Consider the following 12035-nt stretch of genomic DNA (forward strand, 5'->3'; position numbering starts at 1 on the left):
CCATTTGCAATTGTACCAAAAACATTAATACTTAGGAATAAACCTAACTAAAGAAATAAAAGATCTCTACTCTGAAAACTGTAGAACACTTATGAAAGAAATTGAAGAGGACACAAAGAAATGGACAAACATTCCATGTTCATGGATTGGAAGAACATTGCTAAAATGTCTATACTATCCAAAGCAATCTACACACAATTCAATTCCTATCAAAATACCACCAGCATTTTTCACAGAGCTAGACCAAACAATCCTAAAATCTGTATGGAACCACAAAAGAACCCAAATAGCCAAAGCAATTCTGAAAGAGAAAAACAAAACTGGAGGCATCACAATTCTGGATTTCAAGCTCTATTACAAAGCTGTAATCATCAAGACAGTATGGTACTGGCACAAAAACGGACACATAGATCAATGGAACAGAATAGAGAATGGTGTTGGGAAAACTGGACAGCAACATGCAGAAAAATGAAACTGGACCACTTTCTTACACCATACACAAAAAATAAATTCAACATGCATGAAAGACCTAAATGTGAGACAGAAAAATATCAAAATCCCAGAAGAAGACACAGGTAGAAACCTCTTTGACCTTGGCTGTAGTAGCTTGTTACTAGACATGTCACCAAAGGCAAGGGAAACAAAAACAAAAATGAACTATTGGGATTTCATCAAAATAAAAAGCTTCTGCACAGCAAAGGAACAATCAACAAAACTAAAAGGCAGCCTATGGAATGGGAGAAGATATGTGCAAATGACATATCTGATAAAAGTTTAATACCCAAAATCTACAAAGAACTTACCAACTCAACACCCAAAAAACAAATAACCCAGTTAAGCAATGGACAGACGATATGAACAGACACTTTTCCAAAGAAGACACCCAGATGGCTAACAGACATATGAAAAGATACTCAACATCACTCATCATCAGTTAAATACAAATCAAAACCAGGATGAGATACCACCTTACACTTGTCAGGATAGCTAAACTTAATACAAGAAACAACAGGTGTTAGCAAGAATGCAGAGAAACAGAAACCCTCCTGTACTATTGGTGGGAATGCAAACCAATAGAGCCACTCTGGAAAACAGTATGGAGGTTCCTCAAAAAGTTAAAAATAAAACTACTTTATAATCCAGCAGTGGAACTACTAGATATTTATCCGAAGGATACAAAAATAAAGATTTGAAGGAATATGCACCCCAATGTTTATAGCAGCATTATCAACAATAGCCAAACTATGGAGAAAGCCCAAATCTCCACTGACCAATAAATGGATAGACAGCCACACACACACACACACACACACACACACACACACAATGGAATATTACTCAGGCAGCAAAAAATTGAAATCTTGCCATTTGCAATGACGTGGATAGAACTAGAGTATATTATGCTAAGTGAAATAAGTCAGTCAGAGAAAGACAAATACCATTATGATCTCACTCATATGTGAAATTTAAGAAAGAAAATAGATGAATATATAGGAAGGGGAAATGAAAAAAAGAAGGGAGGGCGCCTGGGTGGCTCAGTTGGTTAAGCGACTACCTTCGGCTCAGGTCATGATCCCGGAGTCCCGGGATCGAGTCCCACTTCAGGCTCCCTGCTCGGCGAGGAACCTGCTTCTCCCTCTGACCCTCTCCCCTCTCATGTATTCTCGCTCTCTCAAATAAATAAATCTAAAAAAAAAAAGAAAGAAAGAAGGGAACAAGCCATAAGAGACTCTTAAAGAGGGTGCTTGTGTGGCTCAGTTTGGTTAAGTGTCTGCCTTTGGCGCTCAGGTCATGATCCTGGAGTTCTGGGATCGAGTCCTGCATCAGGCTCTCTGTTCAGTGGGGAGTCTGCTTCTCCCTGTCCCTCTGTCTCTCCCCCCCATTCGTGCTCTCTCTCTCTCTCAAATAAATAAAATCTTAAAAAAAAGAGAAAGAGAGAGAGACACTTAAAGATAGAAAACAAGCTGAGGGTTGATGGAGGGAGGTGGGTGCGGCATGGGCTAGATGGGTGATGGGTATTAAGGAGGGCACTTATTGTGATGAGCACTGGGTGTCATATGTAAGTGATCAGTCACTGAATTCTACTCCACAAACCAATATTGCACTGTTAACTACCTAAAATTTAAATTAAAAAAAAAGTGAGTAGACATATGAAAATATTCACATCCTATTTCAATTCAGAGAAGTGTATACTTAATCTACAATGAGATTCAATCTCACCCTTCCAATTGGCCAAAATCAAATATATGTAATACATTCAGTATGTTTATATTAATAGGGTCTAATCTATTTATATTCATATTACTTATATATTCTTTATAAGTAGTAGTAAAAATGTGGATTAATAGGGACATTCGTCCAATTATTTGAGAAAACAATTCAAGATTACCTACTGAAATTTAAATACGACAATCTTCTATGATCTAACAATTCTCCTAGGCCTAGCAATACGTATTCATATGCACATTGAAGGATGGACATATACATATACATATACAGAGAAAGAAATAAAGATAGAGATATGAAAGAGATAAAGGCAGAGGGTGAGATAGAGATAGAGATATGTACTCAGAAGACCAGAATTTGGACAGTAAAAAGAAGGGTGTGTGTGTGCGTGTGTGTGTGTGTGTCTATCTGAACAAGAGGGTGGGGCAAAGATACCAAACTCAAAGCATGGAGTTAAAATCAAGATACAGAAAGAAATTCCTACCTGCCTTTCCCTTTCAGCCTCCCTCCCCAAAAACACTGGTAGTAAGACAGTCAACTTTATATTTCTCAAAAAGCCATATAGAGCATCTACTTTGGGGAAAAAAATAAGAACTAGAAATACTGACAGATTGAATATATACTTACATATGGCCAGTTACAATTTAAGAAGTATTTAAAATTAATAAAGTTTGCTCGTTGTTAAAAACACAGAGAGTACTAATTTGGGATATGGCTTTTTCTATTTGAGTATAGCTGACACACACAGATTTATAACACCCCAAACCCAAGTCCTCTGAGCTCATCTCTATCTACATCAATTCTTCTGTTGGTCTTATCTATTTCTTCTAATGACTCTCATGCAATCACAATTTCCACCGGACCAGACCACATATCTTCTCTACCTGCCTGAAACCTCTTTAAACTTAATAAATCCATTCCAACTTAAAATGTCACCAGAACTCTTGATTCTGTAGCCTCTATTGACCATACGTCAGGGATCCCTAGCTTTGGAAATGACATTATCATTCTCCCTTTGCTCAGGCCCCAGAACTTACCCCTCTTTGATTCCTGTCTTTCTTTCACACATGTCAGCAAATTCTTTTCACATCAAAAGCACTTCCTAGCATCTCATCCCCTGCCCAAGCTATCATCCTCTTTGATCGTGACTACTGCACTTCTGGACTGGAAGCCCCAGGTTCCCTCTTGCACCCTCTACATTGATTATCCATACATCATCCAGAGTGCTCATTTAAAATATAAATTCAACCAAGCCACTGCTCTGCCAAACACCTTTTAAGGGTCTCTCATTTCACCCAGAGTAAGACCCAAAGATGTTTACTAAAAGTCTTCCAGGGCCCCTAACACCTGGGTGCTGACAACTTCTCCCATGTCACCTTTGGTCATTTTTGTCTTTTCTCTCTGTCTCCTTGCTGTTTCTCAAGCATACCATTAAGTCTTTGCCTTAGAAACTAAAGGATTTTGCTGTCCCTGCCACCTAAGGACACTTATCTACAACATACCCATACAACACTCTTCCTCACTTTATTGTACCCTGCTCACATGTTACCTCTTCCGAGAAGACTTCCCTACATGTAGTTCATAATCAGCATTGACTTTCACCTGTTATCCCTTTTATTTATTCATTAGATCCTCATTCATTTTAAATGAATTCAAATACAAATTGAATATCTATAGTGAGTCAATTCCATTTTTATGTATTGAGAATACAATATATACAATCAGATATAAATTTGGAAGGACATGTGCCAGATGTCATTTCTGGAATTCAATAGCAACAACAGGAAAACTCCTTAGATATGTTTATATCTAAAATAAAAGCAAAACAGAAAATACATACACACACACACACACACACACACAAACACACAAGGATATAAAAATATATAAAGCAGTCACCAAGATGCCTCCACTGTGGCTTCAACAGCATTATGCCTACAATACTTCACCAGTCAGTGATTTTCAGGAAATCCATCCTTATTCGCATGTCTCCTAAAACATGTGTGATTAGGTGGCTATCTTTATTGTTTTAATTCCAAATCTGACAAGAAAGATCCCATTTCACTTTTCGCAATTGTGAAATTGCTCTCCCCAGATATATTCAACGACTATTAAATTAAGCAGCCTTCCATTAGCAAAACTGATTCTCAACCATAATCACTCAAAAGGGAAGAGAGTAGGAAATGAGACGTGACATTACTTTCCTTTCCTGAGACAGATGATCAGAAATCAATATGACTGAGCTCTTATTCTACAAACTCTCATGAAATAAAAATAAGGCAAAACAAAGATAAACATTTCTCCTTTCTGTCTCTTAGAAATACATCCTGCATCTGCAAAAGAAAATACCTCACAATTAAATAGTACAATTTAACCTATATGTTTATTTTGTAGAGTAAATATATACATGATCTACCCAACAACAAATCTCTAAAGTAGTCCAAGAGATAAAAATTGAAAACAGTGGGAAGTATTTTATTATACACAAAGTAAATCAACACAAATGTCATCTACCATTGAAAAAATATAAGAGGACTAATAGTCATTCTTATAATCAGTCTTGTATTTATGTTTATTCATTCATCTTATCTTTATTCAGTCTGTATAATGCAATTAGTCACATGTAGATATAATTATTAAACAGTTTTAAAATTGGTTTCTTATCAAGTTTTATTTCTCAAATTATGCATTCATTTTCAGTATTTCTTAACAAATGAATAAAACCATTCACTTTGAATATTTATTAACATAGAGAAACTGTAACAAAAAAAAACACAAAACACAACATAAAACACAATATGAAAGATTTAAGCAAAACAAACAAACATCTTGACATCTAGATTAAAAAAAACTATTTTGCTTTAATTAATTTTATGTCACTTATTTAGGTTCAGTTAATTACCCCTCAGTTTTTTTCTTTGATAAAAAAACTTGCCATATACAAAAATTAGAAGTTATGTCATCATTTCATTCATGTGATAAATGAAGACAAATTTAGTCAAAAAAGCATACATTCATGTGCCTTTGATGCAGGTCTTCTACTCTTACCATACAAACCAGAGAATACCAAATCTCTACTTCACTCTGTTTTAAAATATGTCCTTCTAATGCAGAATGATCATTCCTCCTCCAAACCTGTGCAAGGAGCCTGCTACACAAAAACTATACTCTAGAGAGATGTCTTCAAGAACGAGATCTAGCATGTCTACATGAACAAAACACCGCACCTTCCAAGGTATTATTGTTAGTCTTCTAAGGAAGAGTAGGCAAGATGATAAAACTATACTATACAGACAATAAACCTGCACCCAAACCCTTCTACAGTTCATGCTCTGTGAAAAAATCCAGCAGAGTTTACCAGCCTCCTCGACCCAGCTTCTGCTACAAGTCCACTCAGGGATACCTGAGTATGACACCTATATAGGTGTCATAATGATGGAGCATGGAGTGGAGCAAAAAACCAAAGACATTAATTGCCTAATAGATTTTGATTATTCTTTCTGTTGGAGTGAGAACACTTCATTTCATTACACTTCAAGCTAAGTGCAATGATGTAAAAGCTTTTGCTTTTCATTAAATGACAGATATTACAAAAGATAGTGTGCATTTAATAGTATCATTATATTCTCCCTGTTGTATATCTAAGATGTAATCATGGAAAATTTGAAACTAATAATGTACTCAAAGTCTTAAAATAACTTGTAATGACAGATAATACTTTCTACTCCTGAATGAGTATAAATGAGGAATACATGAATACACAACGTGATTTATAATCTCATGCTGTTTCCCTAATCTATTGTAACTCCAATAGCCTTAAGTAAAAGTAAGTCATGATGCTTTTTATGTTGGCATAAAACGCTTCTCACCCAAATGAAGCATCCCTCCCTGAGATTTAACTATCAGACTAGGGTGCTATAACTTCTAAATGATGAAAACTGTTAGTGTTTACAACAGTTAAGTAGCAAAATCAATAGATGCATATTAAAATGTGAGAAATAGCTAGAGTAAATTACAATTGTTGCTGTATGCTGTAGAACTTGCCTCATGGTTAAGAGTAAGCTGTTAATTGAATCAATAACAAAAGCCAAAGACTACAGTTAAATTTAATAGATAATTACTTATTACATCACTTTAATACCACATAGCAAAATAAATAAACTCTGTTTTATTTAAATTTTTAGGAAGCAAATAAAAATTTTTGAGAAGTATCTGTTTTATAAATTGTTGATAAGAGTTTTTAAATGTCTGTAGCAGAATCAGTAATTAGCATATTCTATTCTTAACCAGGCAATTAAGTTCCAGTCTACACATGAAAGCTTAATATAAAGGCAAAAAGAAAGGCATCAGTGTACAATTCCAGGATCCCCTGGCAAGGCAACTTACAAATCATTTAGTAATAAAAGGGATAGTGTTCTGTAGTAGATGATTTCATTTCTCCTATTAAAACTGGACCTTAGACTACATAAGGCCATTTGAACAAAATAAGTTAGAATATTTAACTTCTTGGGGTGCCTGGCTGGCTCAGTTGTTAGAGTGTGCAACTCTTGATCTCAGGGTCATGAGTTCAAGCCCCATGTTGGGTATGGAGCCTTCTTAAAATAAAAAATAAAAAATAAATTTAAAAATATTTAACTTTTCAGTCTATAACCCTCCTAAGTCAATTAATATTACTGTTTTTGATAACTTATGGTTATATAAACCAAAGACTTAAAGAGAAAGGAAGGGGTGCCTGGCTGGCTCAGTTAGTTAAGCATCTGTCTTCAGCTCAGGTCATGATGCCAGGGTCCCGCAATTGAGCCCCATGTCGGGCTCCCTGCTCAGGGGGAAGCCTGCCTCTCCCTCTCTCTCTGCTCCTCCCCCCACTCATGCTCTTTCTCTGTCTCAAATAAAGTCTTTAAAAAAAATAAAAATAAAAAAAATAGGAGAAAAAAATCCCTCGTATTTGAACTGTTTTTCCATTTCTAGAGCCAGAGGTATTTTCTAGCATTCATTATTCACTACAATGAGATTTATCAACATGGTAATAATTATTTATATGTGATTTCCAACATATATTGACCACATATGTACTAGCTTTATACTAAACACTATAATCTTGTTTTTTATATTAATACTTTAAAACAAATACTACTATTATTCCCATTTTTCAAATGGGGAAGGTAAACATTAGAGCAATAAAGTAATTTGCCTAAGATAAAATAGCTAATAAATAGTACTGCAGGACCTAAGCCCGTCTGATTCAAAGGCATGCCCTTAACCACTAAGTAAGAGTGATTATATCATACTGGATCCCCATTGTACCACTTTGGAAACTTGAGATCAGATATTTCCCAAATCAGCTTTAATTAAGGCATCTCGTACACTTCCCTCAGTCATTCACATATATTTTTTATGTGCCTTCCTCTACCAAACTAAAAACTCTTTAGGACTGGGAAACACATGTTATTTATATTTTTACTGACCTTCCTTTACTCTCCCTTGTACTTAGTATATAACATACTATGCTCCATAAAGATTTTCAAATGTATTTCCAAACTTTTTAATGATGTATTGGAAAGCAAAAGTATGTGATTCTATGGACAGTTACTAACAAACTAATAAAAAAGATCTAGTATTACTGGAAGAGACCATGCACACACATTGTAATTCTGGCATTCTTGATAACCCTAGAAACATTATTTATGTTAGGATGACATAAATTAATTATTTTATCCTCACTGATAAACTGACACCAGAAAAAAAGCCAGGAAGCAGGTGCTTATTAAATTATATAAATATATGAGTTGACTTTCTACTGTTAAAACCAAAAAACATCAAAATTGGGGTTGCCCAGAATATACATTGGATTGAGTCCTCTATCTCCAACTACAGTCATAGCATGCATTCAAGAGTGGAAAGAAATCTTTGAAATGGTCTAATAAATTGCATATTTTAAATTGGGGGAAATTATGGCACTAAGTGGTAATTATCTTTCACAATGCCACATAGCGTGATATTAGGTTAAAGTTTGATCCAGGACTTCAAATCAGTGTGGATTTTTTAAGACTACCTCACCTTGAGAAGTAACTGGAAATACATGGTAATTTGAGATATTCTTACACTGATGCTTAACCTTCAACAAATCCTGGCTATATTTTACTGTTTTGAAGTGGAAGTATTTCTTTGTTGACAGTCAATAGTAAGGGGCTCTATGCAGAAGATATTTATTTTTGGTATGTTAAATTCCACATTCCTAAGTACACATTTGACATTTGAAAAGATGATAGATGGTAGATAGATAAATAGAGCTTTTCTTTGGCCATGTGAAACCCTCTTATTTACCTTCATGATTCTCATCTAAGCTGCTTCTAGTTCCTTCTCAAATTCCAATGGCCCTAGTTTTCCCATACACTCCCTTATAGTCTTTTGAAACTCTGATGAGGTTAAAAAAAAAAAAGTTACTCCTTTATGAAATAAGCCTGGAATTAATAAGAGATTATGGCAAGGTCACAGGGTATATAGTTAATATACAAAGGCCAATTACTTTCCTACACATTAGCAATGAACAGATGGAATTTGAAATGTAAAAAAAAAAGTACCACTTACATTAGCTCCCAAAATAATAAAATACTTAAGTATTTATACTTAGGTATAAATCTAGCAAAATATGTACTAGATCTATATGGGGAAAATTATAAAACTATGATGAAAGAAATCAAATAACTGAATAAATGGACAGATATTCCATGTTCCTATAAAACTATGATGAAGGAAATCAAATAATAAATGGAGAGACATTCCATGTTCATGGATAGGCAGACTCAATATTGTCAAGATATCAGTTCACTCCAACTTGATCTATAGATTCAATGCAATCCCCATCAAAGTCCCAGCAAGTTATTTTGTTGATATTCACAAAATGAATCTAAACTCTGGATGTAGAGGCAAAAGACCCAGAATAGATAACACAGTATTGAAGAACAAATTTGGACAACAGATGCTACCCAACTTTAAGACTTTTTACAAAGCTATAGTAATGAAGACAATGGGGCATTGGTAAAAGAATAAACAAGTAGGTAAATGGAAAAGAACAGAGAACTCAGAAACATACTTCTATAAATATAATCAACTTATCTTTGACAAAGAAACAAAGATAACACAAAGGAGCAGAGGCAGTCTCTTAAATGGTTCTGGAATAACTAGACATCTACATGCAAAAAAAAAAAAATGAATCTACACACAGAACTTTACCCTTCACAGAAATTAACTCAAAATGACTCATAGGCCTAAATGTAAAATACAAAACTAAAAAACTTCTGGAAGACAACAAGGAGAAAATCTAGATGACCATGGGTAATGGTGATGACTTTTTAAATACGATATCAAAGGTATGACCCATGAAAGAAATAATAAGCTAGACTTTGTTAAAATTAAACACTTCTACTGGGCAAAAGTCTTTCTCAAGAGAATGAGAAGACAAACTACAGCCTCGGAGTAAATATTGGCAAAAGACATAACTGATAAAGGATTGTTATTCAGAACATATGAAAACCTCTAAATACTTAACAAAAGGAAACAAACAACTCAATTAAAAAATGAGTCAAAGATCTGAACAGATGATTCACCAAAAAAGATATACAGATGGTAAGTAATCATAAGGAAAAAATCCTCCATATCACGTCTCATTAGGGAATGGCAAATTAAAACAAAAAGATGCCACTACACACCTATTACAATGGCCAAAATTCAGAACACTAACTACATCAAATGCTGACAAGGATGTGGGGCAACAGGAACTCTTAGTCATTGTCGGTAAGAATGTAAAGTTGTATAGGCACTTTAAAAGACAGTTTGGCATTTTCTAACAAAACTACACACTCTTACCATAAATTGAGCAATCACATTTCTTGATATCTGCCCAAAAGAGCTGAAAATTTATGTCCAGTCCACACAGTAACCTGCAGACAGAAATTTATAGCAACTTTATTCAGAATTGCAAAACCTTAGAAGCAACCAATATGTCCCTCAGTAAGTGAATGAATAAACTGTGGTATATTCAGACAATGGAATATCATTCAATGCTAAGAAGAAATGAGCTGTCAAGCCATGAAAAGACATGGAAGAATCTTAAATGCTTATTAGTAAGTGAAAGAAGCTAATCTGAAAAGGCTACATATTACATGATTCCCATTGTATGACAGTCTAGAAAAGGCAAAATTATAGACATAGTAAAAGAATGACTGGTTGCCATAAGTTAACAGAGAGGGAAAGAAGAGTCAGTGGAACACCAAAAATTTTTAGGGCAGTGAAGTTATTCTGTATGACACTATTATAATGGTGGACACAAGTCACAATACATTTGTTCAAACTCATAGAATGCACAACACCAGGAATGAATTCTAATGTAAACTATAAACTTTGGGTGATGTGTCAGTGGAGGTTCATTGACTTTGACAAATGTACCCCTCTGGTGTGGAATGTTAATTGTGGGAGAGGCTGTGCATATGTAGAGGCAGGGTTTATTGGACAATCTGCTCAGTTTTACTGTGGACATAAAGCTGCAATTTAAAAAACTGTGCTACTTTTTAACTTTCTTTTTTTCTGCCCTTTTCTCATAGTAGTCATCTCTTTTTTTAACTTTTTTTTTTCTCCATTTATGCCTCTGCTCCTAGGCTTCTTACTCTGTTATCATTTCTCTGTTCTGATCCCCTGATTGATGACTATTTTTAAGTTTAAAATTCTCTCTTGGTTAATATTTTTTAAATATAAGGTTACTTGCAGAATTAGTAACAATTATAAGTTCATAACACCTAAAAATATTAAAGTATCTGGGTCATAAAATTGCATTTCAAGCTTAAAAACTTAACTTGCATACATAATTGTAAAGATGAAAGCAGCGCCAAACCAAAAGAACAGTAGAACAGATCAACGAAACTAGGAGCTGGTTCTTTGAAAGAATTAACAAGATTGATAAACCCCTGGCCAGACTGATCAAAAAGAAAAGAGAAATGACCCAAATCAACAAAATCATGAATGAAAGAGGAGAGATCACAACCAACACCAAAGAAATACAAACAATTATAAGAACATATTATGAGCAACTCTATGCCAGCAAATTAGATAACCTGGAAGAAATGGATGCATTCCTAGAGATGTATCAACTACCAAAATTGAACCAGGAAGAAATAGAAAACCTGAACAGACCTATTACCACTAAGGAAATTGAAACAGTCATCAAAAATCTCCCAAGAAACAAAAGCCCAGAGCCAGATGGCTTCCCAGGGGAATTCTATCAGACATTTCAAGAAGAATTAATACCTATTCTCCTGAAACTGTTCCAAAAAATAGAAATGAAAGGAAAACTTCCAAACTCATTTTATGAGGCCAGCATTACCTTGATCCCAAAACCAGACAAAGACCCCATCAAAAAAGAGAATTACAGACCAATATCCTTGATGAACATGGATGCAAAAATTCTCACCAAAATAGTAGCCAATAGGATCCAACAGTACGTTAAAAGGATTATTCACCATGACCAAGTGGGATTTATCCCTGGGCTGCAAGGCTGGTTCAACATCTGCAAATCAATCAACGTGATACAATACATTAACAAAAGAAAGAGCAAGAATCATACGATCCTCTCAATAGATGCAGAAAAAGCATTTGACAAAGTACAACATCCTTTCTTGATCAAAACTCTTCAGAGTATAGGGATAGAGGGTACATACCTCAATATCATAAAAGCCATCTATGAAAAACCTACAACGAATATCATTCTCAATGGGGAAAGCTGAGAGATTTTCCCCTAAGGTCAGGAACGCGGCAGG

This window comes from Callorhinus ursinus, unplaced genomic scaffold, assembly GCF_003265705.2.
Source record: "Callorhinus ursinus isolate GAN/ISIS: 27379988/994484 unplaced genomic scaffold, GSC_fseal_2.0 scaffold8, whole genome shotgun sequence".
Lineage (NCBI taxonomy): Eukaryota > Metazoa > Chordata > Mammalia > Carnivora > Otariidae > Callorhinus > Callorhinus ursinus.